The sequence below is a fragment of the Oncorhynchus mykiss genome, chromosome 2 (assembly GCF_013265735.2).
Source record: "Oncorhynchus mykiss isolate Arlee chromosome 2, USDA_OmykA_1.1, whole genome shotgun sequence".
Taxonomy (NCBI): domain Eukaryota; kingdom Metazoa; phylum Chordata; class Actinopteri; order Salmoniformes; family Salmonidae; genus Oncorhynchus; species Oncorhynchus mykiss.
The window spans coordinates 76,628,212-76,642,210 of record NC_048566.1 but is presented as its reverse complement, the minus strand read 5'-3'; the positions used below and the strand labels follow the sequence as shown (position 1 = coordinate 76,642,210).

General features: G+C 40.9%; 1 protein-coding gene across 3 annotated transcripts in view; it reads right to left on the bottom strand.

Moving 5' to 3' along the window:
* The window catches only part of mapk8ip2 (mitogen-activated protein kinase 8 interacting protein 2), a 135,398-nt gene that overhangs the window by 31,863 nt on the left and 89,536 nt on the right, over positions 1-13,999 (bottom strand). The gene's annotated exons all lie outside the window — the stretch shown is intronic.

Genomic DNA, 13,999 nt, shown 5'->3' with positions numbered 1-13,999 from the left:
AACACACAATCGAGAGCATCCTGTCGGGCTGTATCACCGCCTGGTACGGCAACTGCTCCGCCCACAACCGTAAGGCTCTCCAGAGGGTAGTGAGGTCTGCACAACGCATCACCGGGGGCAAATTCCCTGCCCTCCAGGACACCTACACCACCCAATGTCACAGGAAGGCCATAAAGATCATCAAGGACAACAACCACCCGAGCCACTGTCTGTTCACCCCGTTATCATCCAGAAGGCGAGGTCAGTACAGGTGCATCAACGTGGGGACCGAGAGACTGAAAACAGCTTCCATCTCAAGGCCATCAGACTGTTAAACAGCTATCACTAACATTGAGTGGCTGCTGCCAACATACTGACTCATCTCTTGCCACTTTGATAATGAAAAATTGATGTAATAAATGTTAGGTTAGATTACTTGTTAGATATTACTGCATGGTCGGAACTAAAAGTACAAGCATTTCGCTAGACTCGCATTAACATCTGCTAACAATGTGTGTGACAAATTTGATTTGATTTGTGCGTTCCTGGTGTAACTCGGGCAGTTGTTGTTGCCATCCTGTACCTGTCCCGCAGGTGTGATGTTCGGTTGTACAGATCCTGTACAGGTGTTGTTACACGTGGTCTGCCACTGCGAGGATGATCAGCTGTCCCTTCTGTCTACCTGTAGCGCTGTCTTAGGTATCTCACAGTACAGACACTGCAATTTATTGCCCTGGCCACATCTGCAGTCCTCATGCCTCCTTGCAGCATGCCTAAGGCACATTCACGCAGATGAGCAGGAACCCTGGGCATCTTTCTTTTGGTGTTTTTTTAGAATCAGTAGAAAGGCCTCTTTAATGTCCTAAGTTTTCATAACTGTGACCTTAATTGCCTACTGCCTGTAAGCTGCTAGTGTCTTAACAACATGTCCACAGGTCCATTAATTGTTTATGGTTCATTGAACAAGCATGGGAAACAGTGTTTAAACCCTTTACAATGAAGATCTGTGGTGTTATTTGGATTTTTACAAATGATCTTTTCAAAGACAGAGTCCTGAAAAAGGGATGTTTCTTTTTTTTCAGAGTTTATTTAGATGGCTTTCATGTATCCCTATAATCTGAACGCGTGTTCTTTCTATGTATGGTAGTCTGTCGACAAAAGTATAATTAAAGGTACACCGTATTTAAATGGATGCCTTAAGATAAATGCACTGAAAACCCTATTGAAAAAAACTCCACACAAATATCTGTTGTCCAGCAAGTGGGAATTTTCAGCGGCTTAATTAAATGTGTTCAGCAGGTGCAAGGGAACCACGCCTGTAAAGCCTGCTTACGCACCTGCATAAGGTAAGTCTGAATACCAACTACTGAGAAGACCGTATCAATGGCGTACATTTTCTAAGTCAGAATCAGGCCCATAGAGCACAGCTAATAGGGAGAATACCTCTATTGAACCTCAACAGGAACAACAGCTACAATGGAATACTCTACCTAGCTCCCATTTACAGCTATAAAAATATGACTACAAATCACAATATAGAGTGTGTTGCATATGGTTACGACTGAGAGCAGTCTGCTGGCATACACCTGGCTGGCTGGTAGTGTGTTTCTCTGCTGTGTTTTTGGGAGTGTGTTCTTGTTTCAGAATAAGCCCTGGATCCACAGGCTAAGAGGAGCATGATTAGACTTCCAGACTCTCAGCTCTCATTTAGGGGAGGGCAGGCATGATTTGAAATGTTGGAGATAACTGAAGCAGCTCTCTATATTTATATTGTTGGATGGAGAAAATTGCTGTAATATTTGTTAATGTGTTAGTTTGCTTTGTGTCACATTATCGGTTCATCACATTCTACGAGTATATATCCAATAACAGGAAACCAAACTCACATATTCATATTAAATCTATGTCAATTCTAAAACAGATGGATTAATAGTGATTACCTCCTGATTGATCAATATCATCTAGTCACTGGTGATTGATTAATAATCCTAATGGCTTTTCTCATCGCCCTAATTATATCTCTAACACCAGCAATGATGTCATTCCTTTTCTGTAAATTAGTGCACATAGAGGAGAGATCTACCAGAGTACAGTATCTGAGAGACAGACCCACTGACCCTATTTGTCTTCTACTGCTTTGCTATGTCATACTATGAATAATGCATATGAGCAGGGGCATTAATCACTGTTAGAGAGAGAGATGGAGAGAGAAGAAAGAACAGGCAGGGAAGAAAAGGAAAAGTACCTTCATACTTTTTGTTGTTGTGATACATCCTGAATTCTAAATTAATTAAACAATTTTTTTCTCACCCATCTACACACAATACCTCACAATTACAAAGTGAAAACATGTATTGAAAATGAATTACAGAAATATCTCATTTACACAAGTCAAAACTTTGTGGATGCATCTTTGGCAGCAATTACAGCTGTGAGTATTGCTGTGAGTCTTTAAGAGCTTTCCACACCTGAATTGTTCAACATTTACCCTTTATTCTTTTCAAAATTCTTCAAGCTCTGTCAAATTGGTTGTTGATCATTGTTTTACATTTTTTTTGTATTTATTTTTTTATGTACCCCGAAACATACGACATACAATATACTTGCAGTGAACCCGCTTAACAATTACACCATACTAGTCATCCAACAGACTCTCATTCAGAGCGATACACAGAAGTATCCAGGGTCAATGCCCTGCTCAAGGGAACATTGACAGATCTCCCACCAGGCCAAAAAAAAATGTGAACCCGAACGAACCCTCCAAGATCACCCCACAGTTCCCCAATAGCTGTCCTTCAACCATCCGAGACCCCTCCCACAGCTCCCCCCAAGATTTTTAAATAAAATTTAAAAAATTCCATTCCCCACCCCCAAGCACCAACAACCAAGAGAATGAACTAAAGAGAAAAAAGAACAGAAGAAAACAGCAAACAATAATGTAAAAAAAAAACTCCACTCCCACTTGTCTCCATTTCCACATTCCAACCCTCAGCTTCCCTCAGCCCTTCCCACCTATCTCTGCTGGCCACCCTCTTCTGATTTTCATGCAACATATATCTTTCAACTATGCTGTGATGTTTAACGTACAATTTCAATCTATCTAATCGAATAGAAACCACATATTGCGATGGGAGCACGTGATGCCGCAGAGCTGAGCAGACGTTGACAAACCAAGCTCTTCAAAGTTATTCTATTTTCACCTAAATAACAACGTTGAAACAATATTCTAACATCGGCTGATAAATTGTCAAGTACTTACCTTCCCAAAGAGCCATGGACCTCCGACCAAGAGGCAAGAACGTAGTTGATTCCCAAGATAACGATAACGCTACAGCTAGCAGGATTAGCATTAGCCCTCATGACTCAGACGACAGTTCCAGACTGTGGCTCTCAGCAGCCTCTTGCGAGCCTGCCGACATGCTGGCTACTCTCCTCCGGGAAATTCAGGATGGTAACAGAGGTCTTTCTATGAAAATAGATAAGAAATCGGCTGAACTCCATTCTTCCATTGACGACCTGAAATCCTCCATGAATGATCTCCTTTTGAGAACGACTGAGGCAGAGTTGCGCATTAGCACAGTTGAAGATACCATCGCTAGACATGACCAGGTCTTGATACAACTGCAAAAGGACAATGCCTACCTCAAAAACAAGGTAGATCAGATGGAGAACCAGAGTAGACATAGTAATATCCGTGTGGTGGGATTGAAAGAGGACAGCGAGGGCCGTGACCCGGTCCGTTTCTTCACTCAATGTATCCTGGAGGTCCTAGGCATAATCAACTTCACCAAGCCGCTGGAAATCGAACGCGCCCACAGAACATCAGCGCCGAAATCCCGGCCAGATGAGCCCCCACGAGCCGTCCTGATCAGGTTCCTACATTTCCAAGACAGAGAGAAGATACTGCAACTCGCAAGAGCCAAAGGGGACCTCACCATCGATGGAAAGAGGGTCAGCCTTTTCCCAGATATGAGCGCAGATCTCTCCAGACGTCGCAAGCAGTTCAGACCTACCGCCAAAGCACTGAAGGAGAAGAACATCACCGGCTACCTCATCCACCCTGCGCGGATGAGAGTTCAGTACAAAGGCCGAATCCATCTCTTCAACACACCGGGAGAAGTGCACACTTTTCTCAAAGAACTGAGCAACGTCTGAGCCAGGACAGTCTCTCTGGGGGATAAAATGCAGTTCTTTTGTATTTTCTTATCCGGACTGAACTGCTGGTATCTCCCGGTCACTATAATTGATTTGTACATTTTCAACTAATCGTATCTTTCCTGGGTGAGTTCTATTACATTTACAGGAGAGTATATTTTAGTCCATATCTACTGGGCGAAGCAATAAGTGGGCTTAGGCCCACTGCTTTCCCCCTCATTTATGTTAATCTTTCGAAAAGAGACTCAAGCAGCCCTTACCGTGAGCAGTAAATATTCAGCCATAAATATCTATTCACAACGTTTGTTTTCAACTTAGAGAGCTCGCAGGTTTTAGTTTACGCCAAGGTTTAGCTAGTAAGAGCAAGATGGAAAGCGAGCAGCAACGTCTCTCTACAAGTGTATTCATGTTTGATTGTTGGGATTTTTGTTTTAGTCTGACAATCGGGGTGGGTGGGATTTTTCTTAATTTTTTTCTTCCCTTTTTCTATGTTTATTGTTTCCTTCCTAAAGAGACACATAGGTCACTTTTGTGCTCAAACCAAAGTTGAAACATTTCCTAATTATCTGCATATGATAGTTTTCTATTCAGTTACATATTTGAAACCCAACCTATGCTTAATCCACTAAAATATGTCACATTCAACGTAAAAGGTCTTAACAGCCCGATTAAAAGGAAAAGAGTCTATACATACCTTAAGAAATTAAAGGCTGACATTGTGTTTTTACAAGAAACACATCTTACAGCCAGTGAACACAAGAAATTGAAGAGAGAATGGGTAGGACAAGTTTTTGCATCCTCTTAACTCCAAAGCAAGAGGAACTGCAATTTTGATAGGTAGACACATCCCCTTCTGCGTCAACAACACCATCTCTGATCCCTCTGGCAGGTTTGTTTTGGTGCAGGGGCATATGTTTTCAGAGTCTTGGACCCTATTGAATATTTATTCTCCTAACTTCGATGACCATATGTTTATTCAGAATGTCTTCCTTCAGGTCGCTCAAGCACCACCAGGATAGCTACTGGTTGGAGGAGATTTTAATTTTTGCTTAGATACAGTTCTTGATAGGTCTTCTGATAAACCCTCACTTCTTACCAAAGCCGGCAAGCTCACCATGTCATTCATGAAAGATCTCAATTTACTAGACATCTGGAGACAGTTGCACCCACAGGATAGGGACTACTCTTTTTATTCACACCCACACAAGACACACACACGCATAGATAACTTTTTACTTTCGACACAACTGTTTGAGTGTTAGATGTCGAGTATCTCCCCAGATTGCTTAGTGACCATTCTCCTCTGGTATTATCAATCTCCTTTCCTAACAAGGTAAATGGAGCATATAGATGGAGACTAAATTCTACACTCCTAAATCAACCTGAATTTTGTGCATTCATCACAGAGCAGATCAATATTTTTACTTTGACAAACAAACCCTCTGCTCCTGACAGCTTCATTCTTTGGGACACATTGAAGGCCTATCTGAGGGGACAGATTATTTCCTATACTAAAGGGCTGAAGAGAAAACACGGTGCGGAACTGAGTGCCCTTGAATCTGAAATCTCCGAGCTAGAGAAAACCTACTAAAGAGGCCCGACTAAAGATCTATACAGGCTTTTGGTAAATAAAAAACTTAAATATAATATTCTGAACACATATCAAGCTGAGAGGGCCATCACTAAATCAAAACAGCGTTATTACAAGCTTGGAGAAAAAGCTCACAAAGTATTGGCATGGCAACTGAAAGCAGAGGAAAGTAAGTGGACAATTAATGCCATCGAAACTCTTACTAATGAGATATCTTTCGACCCTACTGAAATTAATAATACTTTTAAGAAATACTATGAAGACCTCTACACTTCCCAATCAAGCGATGATCTATCAGAGATCGACTCCTTTCTCTCCTCTCTCAACCTCCCATGCCTGTCAGGGGAAGACAGCGAGCGCCTGAGTGAACACTTCTCAGTTCCTGAATTGTTGGAGGCCATTAAATCCTTACCTTCTAATAAATCTCCTGGGGAGGATGGCTTCCCTCCAGAGTTCTATAAAGAATTTAGGGAGCTGTTGGTCCCGTACCTTATGGAGGTACTTAAAAAAGCCAGAGAAGACAACTGCTTTCCAGAGTCCTTCTCTCAAGCAGTGATTACTGTAATCCACAAGAAAGGGAAAAACCCGCTAAAGTGCACTAAAGATTGTACACTGGTCACCAAGATGCTATCTAAGAGACTGGAGTCATGTCTTCCCCTGTTGGTCAACCCAGATCAGACTGGCTTCATAATTAATAGATTGTCCTCCAATAATCTCAGAAGGTTCTTTGATATAATTCACCTTGCTAACAAAAACAAAATGCCTAGTGTCGCAGTCTCCCTCGACGCTGAAAAGGCCTTTGATAGGGTTGAATGGCCATACCTCTTTCGCGTCTTGGAAAAGTTTGGTTTAGGTACCGTGTTTGTAAATTTGATAAAATCACTCTATAAATCTCCTAAAGCTAGGATTGCTACCAATGGGATTACTTCCTCCTCTTTCCCTCTTTATAGGGGGAACAGACAAGGTTGCCCAATTAGCCCCCACCTCTTTGCCCTCGCCATCTAACCGTTGGCTGAGGCTATTAGAACGTGCCCTGACATACATGGCTTTGAGGTGGGCCCCCATACCCATAAATTATCACTCTTTGCGGACGACCTTATCTTATTTCTAACAAACCCAGAACACTCCCTCTCTCACTTGCAGATCCTACTACAGTGTTATAGTTCTTTCTCTGGATATAAGGTCAATTTTGATAAAAGCGAAATCTTACCGTTGTCTGTCTTTGACCGTCATACCATCAAGCACAAGTTTCCTTTTAGATGGTCGCATATGGGCTTCACATATTTGGGCATAATGGTGGATGGTAATCTGAACAACCTCTATAACCTCAATCTGGCCAGTTTGTTGCAAAAGGTGGAGGTTGACCTTTGTAAATGGATGGACTTACCTCTCACTCTACTGGGTAGAATCAATGTAATTAAAATGAATGTCCTGCCCAGATTTCTATATCTGTTTCAATCTCTCCCTATCCCTGTTCCCGCAGCATTTTTTTCCTCTCTCGACAAGCTGACCAGACGGTTTATCTGGCACGGCAAAACCCCTAGGGTTGGCCTGGATAAACTGACCCTTGATTACAGTCAAGGGGGCTTAAACCTCCCCAATGTTAGAAGGTACTACTGGGCTACACAGTCTAGATTTCTGGCTCAGAGGTTTGACAATGGTCCCTCTCCCTCATGGTTGAACATTGAAAAGCTTGAGGTAAATTATGACACTGGGGCAGAATTGTTTTACAAATGGGACAGAAAATCTATAAAAACCATCACAGACAACCCTTTAATCATACATTCTGTCCTGGCATGGTGCAAACTGCGTGAGCTGTTCGGATGAGAGGGATTCCTTTCCCCTAAAACCCCTTTATGGAACAATTGATTGATCCCTATGTTTTTCCAGAATAGTAACTTTAGACCATGGTCTGATAAGGGGATCACTCTTCAGGAACATTGTTACGAGGAGGGAGTTCTTATGTCTTTTGATCAGCTGAAACAGAAATACCACTTGCCTAACAGGGACTTCTTTAGCTACCTACAACTACAACATTTTATTAGGGTGACTCTCAAGGGACAATGGAACCTACCTAAGATGTCAACTCTGCCACGCAGACCAACCACTGTTCAAGACCATTTCCCGTGTATATGATGCTCTTATGTCAGGACTAACACTGCCTGGGCTAGATAAACCCCGACTTAGATGGGAAAAAGATCTGGGTATTGATCTTGATGAGGATATATGGAGTGACCTATGTAGGGATGGTGTTACATCCACATTGAACTCCAGATACAGACTGATCCAGTTTAATTTAATCTAGACTGCACAAGTTCAACCCAGATATCTCCTCCCTGTGTTTTAGATGTGGCTCAGATGAAGGAACATTCCTCCATTCCACTTGGCAGTGTTCAAAACTACACAGTTTCTGGCAGGGGGTATGCAATACCATATCCTCAATTCACAGGGTTGCATTCCCTTTAGACCCGGAGGTCTGTCTACTGGGTAACATTACTAACACCAATCTTAGGCAAAGCCATACTATAAAGCTAACAGAAATATTGCTAGCGATTGCCAAGAAATCTATTGCCTTGAAATGGAAATTGGATTCCTCCCTGCCAGTTGCAATGTGGCTATTGGAAGTTAATAGTTGTATCCCTTTGGAGAAAATCACTTACTGCTTGAGGAATAAGTGAGACATTTGACAGAATTTGGCAACCTTTTATTGACTATATGGAGAATCTCCCCCCACATCTCAATGATTGAATCTATATATAATCCTCACATAATGTTTCACACGTAATGTATAATATGTAGCTTACGGCAGGTGATCCAATGTCTCGTTATTATTTTTTTCTTATTGTATGTTTGTATATATAATTATAATTATTATTTTTTTTTTGTTACGCTCGTCTGTTACTGTCACTTTGTCCTATCGTTGTCTAATATCTTTTCACTTTTGTTTTGAATGTTCTTAATTGGAAAATGCAAAAATAAAATATTTAAAAAATATATATAAAATACATATTGCGAGTTGAAGATAAATCATTTTACTAAGAGTATTAGTATATTAGTAATTGACTGACCCGGTCTCTCCAGTTCTCCTAACAGTACTATTTATGTCACGAGGAATTAGTATAGGGGTTACCAAACCTAAAATTAACTTTTCATTTTTTTATGTGGTGTGGTGGTTATGGAGAATCATGGGGAAGAGGAGACCAGTGAATCGTTAGACTCGGTGGAGAGACGCCGTGTGTCGCCGTGTTGTGGGATGTACTGGATGGGGTCTTTTCAATTCAGTTAAATTGGGTATGCAGGAGGATGGAAATGTTTTAAAGAGGTATTTAAATGGTTTACGAAGGACAGGGAAAGGAAGGGAGAGGAAACATTTTAATGGTGTAGAAAGCCCTGTATACAAAAAAAATCCTAATGAGAAATGATCACCCTCATTAGAAATTGACGGAACCGGGGGGTTTTCATTATAAAATTCACGAGAAACACCATTCTCTATCCAAATTGTACCATTACTTTAGGAGATTATTATTATTTCCAGAGGGAGTTATGAAGAGTTGTAATTCTAAGTTGATTAGTTATTCGAATTTGTTTATTTTTGATTTAACATGTTTTTGTTTAATCATGTGTGTGAAAGGGGAAAATTACCAGTTCCCTGAGGTCATGGTTTTTGGGTACTTATACAGTGGTACTGTGTTCAGGCTTCACATAGAAAGGAAAATATATGTTAATAAGGGATGACAGTTACTTCAAATGGATTGTGATATGTATATTGCTGATTTCATGTTGTGTTTTTGTTTTGATAAAAATGTCACCAGATTGGGATCCTGGAGTGGGAATTATGCGAGGGGTTAGGGTGCTAACTTCAGGATCTGCTAACTCTTCCTAGAGGTCGCCAGTAGAATAGGGGAGTATGGGCTAATATATAAAAAAGTTTAGCAGTAACATTGTTATGCTTTTTGACATTTATCTTAGAGATGGTATTAAGAAAAGGTTCATGTCTTAATTCGTCATATAGTCAATGTTTGTCTGGTTTCCTCAATCAGAAATGTAATGAACATAACCTAAAAAAAACACAGATCATAACAACAGTTATCATGGAAGGTGACGTCAGATCGTGTCTTAATGCATGGTAGGAATAATTTAAGCATAGACAGTGTGTGTAAATTTCAAAACCCTCCCTAACTGGCTGAAGAAAGAGCGACAAAGACGTGCAATGAGAGTCAGTGACTTTTACCACTCCTATCTGAGTCCTAGCCATAAACCAGGGTCGGGGTGCTGAGAGCGCGTGTGGAGTGAGAGTGGAGACAGAGAACAAGCTCAGGTGAGAGAATCGTGTATGTGGGAGAAACGGAAATATCTACTTCGATATTAAAATGGGGACATTATCAAGGGCCATGAAATGTGACAGGCAAAAGTTACAAGTGCCGTTGGGAAAATGAACTCTAAACGGTATCTCAAGAAGACACGATAGAATGATAAGTGCCGGGCGAAGTAAATGGGGGTGGTGGTATAAGCCCTGCTAACTATTTAAACTAAGAATGCATTGAGATACTGATCTTTCTTTACCAGGCCACTCATGACAGGGGGGCTGTAATGAGAAGAGTTATGACAGGCAAGAAAAGGTAAGTAAGCACTGAGGTCAGTCATTCTACATTCGGGTTGGATAATTGATAAAAATGTTTTAGTTGTGATTGGGATACAGCGAGAGAGAATTGCTGAAGCCCGATGAGGAGAGGAGGGCGCTGCTAACATTTATTTGGCCGAGAGAGTCTCCAGAAACGTATCTCTAAGTGTCAACCTGAGGGGAGGTAGTTTGTTTGGGGGAATCACTGGATGATAGCTTCGGACAACCATGAAAGTTTTTTGTTTTTTTGTCTTACCCTGTATTCCGAATTTTTATGTTGCATTGCATCAATGAGTGGTGCTAAGTTATTAAACATGTACTTTGTTTCGCTTTTCTTCTCAAGTCAATATGTTTTTAGGTTTCGTGAAACTTGAGGGTGTTAATTGTTCCAGAGGAGGGAATGATGTATATTGATTAACTGAATGGAGAATGTGTTAGTATGTTTATAACTGTAGAAAATGCATTAGGAGTATAGTGTGTTATGGGTTAAATGTAAAGATAGAGGAGTATCATTCCCAGAGACGCATATTGTTACAGGAGATAGCTCATAGAAGAGGGAGGACAGCTAACTGTACACAATATGGGGATTTAATTGAACATTACACATACCTAGATCATGGTGAGAGTAGAAGAGATAGTGGTGGCATTTCAGACACTATGGTAAACGTTCAGGACACCTGTGACTCAGTATTGTTATGTTGGATATTATTCCCAACTCATTAATTTTCCCCCAATTTCTAACAGCCGGTGAACATTTGACAGATTACATGCAGGAGGTATTTTCACGGCAGGAGTTGTAGGGACAGTAACTGAAGGAGCAGTACTAGTAGCGAAGGATCCTATATTGATAGCATGGAATTGGACTACTGCGCAAATGAGGGGTATTGTGAGACTATAGTCATGGGCCAAGTTGAAAGTAGCAATGGTTACTTTAGTAGCATTGTTGGGATATCAGTTTATGACGACTCATGTCACAAGGATTGGTAACTGGTAACTGGGGGACCGATGGGAGGACAGGGGATGCAGTTATTCAAATATCACAAATCATGTTGTCAGGAAATGACCCATGTGTTTGCAGTGTGTATATCCTCAGGTAGAAGCAGAGATATAACCAAGGGCATGGGCTGAATCCTGGAGATTGAGTGTACATCAAGAGACACCAGGCGGGGGTATTGGGACAGCGTTGTTTGGTGAGACACACTACTCCGTACAGTACCTGCAGTGGTAAAGATCGTAGTGTGTCTCCTTGGGGGGTGCATAGTTCTCAGATCGTAGTGTCTCTCCTTGGGGGGTGCATAGTTCTCAGATCGTAGTGTCTCTCCTTGGGGGGTGCATAGTTCTCAGATCGTAGTGTCTCTCAATGGAGGGGGTGCATAGTTCTCACGTGAAGTGAGGTCCAGCTGCATAATGGGTGAGTGAAGACGCCATGACAGAGGAGCGGAGAGAGAGAGACTAGATTCCACTGTAAGACATACAGATGGGTTAGGTCTGGGAGCTACTATAAACATCATAGTTGGATCACTGGTTATCTGCTTTATTGGTTAATGAAACATATGATAGAGGATAGGGGGGTAATTGTACTGTGAATAAAATGTCGAAGGCATTGATGTGAAAGCAGATACAGTGCTGAGTTACCTCAAGAGGATGTAACGTGGATTAGGGATACGCACTTGCATATCAGGTGTCATGCCTATCAGGTGAAATGGAGAAGATGGGGAACAAAGTGAAAATGACATGACTTGGGAACACCTCTCGGAACCTGGGGCCTAAAGGGGAAGACTGGGCGAAAGCATGTGGAAGCTTTTTAGGGCTTTCATTTTGTGGAACCCAGCAGGAAAGTATCACTCTCTTAGGAACCAGAAGGGGGAAGTGGAGAAACTGAAAGCTGCTCCATCTGACATATAACAAGACCACAGATTCAGCTGGAATGGCATTTTGTTACGTGATGATAGATGGGAATAATTGTGTGATCATACTACAGAGGCCATAAGTCTCTGAATTTGTAAACCTCGCGGTAACTGTTTGTTAATTGTTTGTTTAGTTGTTTGTTTGTTTAATTCATGTTTTATAATCATTTGTTAGATTGTTTTATTATCATTGTTATACATTTATTAGTAATTTCCAAGTTTATATGAATTGAACATTAGGATGCTATTGTTCAAGAGGAGGGACTGTTGGGTTCGACATTTTGAAGATTGAGATATTAAATAAATGATAGAGAAGAAGCATTGAATATTAGGAGTGAAAGAGACGACTGGGTTTTGTCAGAAGTTAATGGTTTTCTGTAGAAAGCCAGATGGCGTTGGAATGTGTTGGGAGACGGGAGGAGAGCACCATGTTGATACAGGAAAGACAGATGGGCATCTGTGGATTAGGTGAAGGAGGGGTTGAGGTCAGGAGGTGAGGTCAGAGCCCCTTAAGGGAGTAATAAGGGTTTGGTATAATAAAATAAAATAAAAATGGTATCCTGTTACCCTTTTCCTATTGAACCATAAGATGTAAGGATTGGAAAGAAGGAGGAGTGTCTTAAGTGGGTTGTACATAACTGTGACGGAGAGAAATGTTTTGCTGTCTGAATACAGCTGTGCAGAATCCTTGGAAATAATTAAACTTAGTTAAAGCTTCTCTAGTGTCCGTGAGTTATTTACTCTGAAAAATAAGAACCTAACAATCTGTATGATATTGGATGTGATTTAGTGAGATTGTGTAAGATGTCTGTATAAGACTAACACTATAATGTGTGCTGTCCAAATAAATAATAACTCTGCCAATTTGCATGGTTGAGAGTCTGTGTGTAACATGTGGTGCGTATAGCCTTAATATTCATGATGATAATTGTAATCCTTATCATATCCCCGTCATAGTTGCATCATAAATACCTTTAACATCATTGAAAAACACATCCCAGCATTTACATAGCAATTGACGTTTCACATGATCATGAAAGAGACCTTGCATTACTCTAGACGGCTTCACTACAGTACAAATGTATTCCGTACAATTTGTTATTATTCCCCAATGCCCCTATTCTGATATCTTCCCCTTGCTTGTTGCAAACATGTATAAACTTGTAGACAAATACAGAAAAAAACAGACACACAAGAAACATATTAAATTATAAAACAGTTCTCGACAATAGAGAGAGAGGGAGAGAAAAGAGAAAAGTGAGAAAGAGAGAGTGAGAGAAGAGAGCGAGATCAGGTGTGTGCATGTATAAGTCCGTATGTATAAGCGAGCATGTAATTGAGTACATGTGTGTTTATATCCACTTTATAGTGTTCAGATATTTTTACAGTTCCCATAATCTCTTTTTTTCATAACCTGAAGTCCCTGTAGAATTTAGTACAGCCATGGTGTTATGGAGCTGTCTCGGAATAACTGTCTATCGATAAAGAGTTTTTCCACAATGAGAAAGGCACGCTCACACTTCTCCCTCTGTTGCCTCTGTACAGGATACAGTCTCTTACGACGTTCGTTGATCTCCCATGGAAATTGGTAATTGAGACCGAAGTTGGTCCCTTTTAGCTCCTTTCCCCTGCTTTTGATCAGCTCCTTTTGTTCGTAGTGTTCAAATTGTGCAATGATCCTTGTTGATGATCGTTAGATAACCATTTTCAGGTCATGCCATAGATTTTCAAGTAGATTTAAGGCAA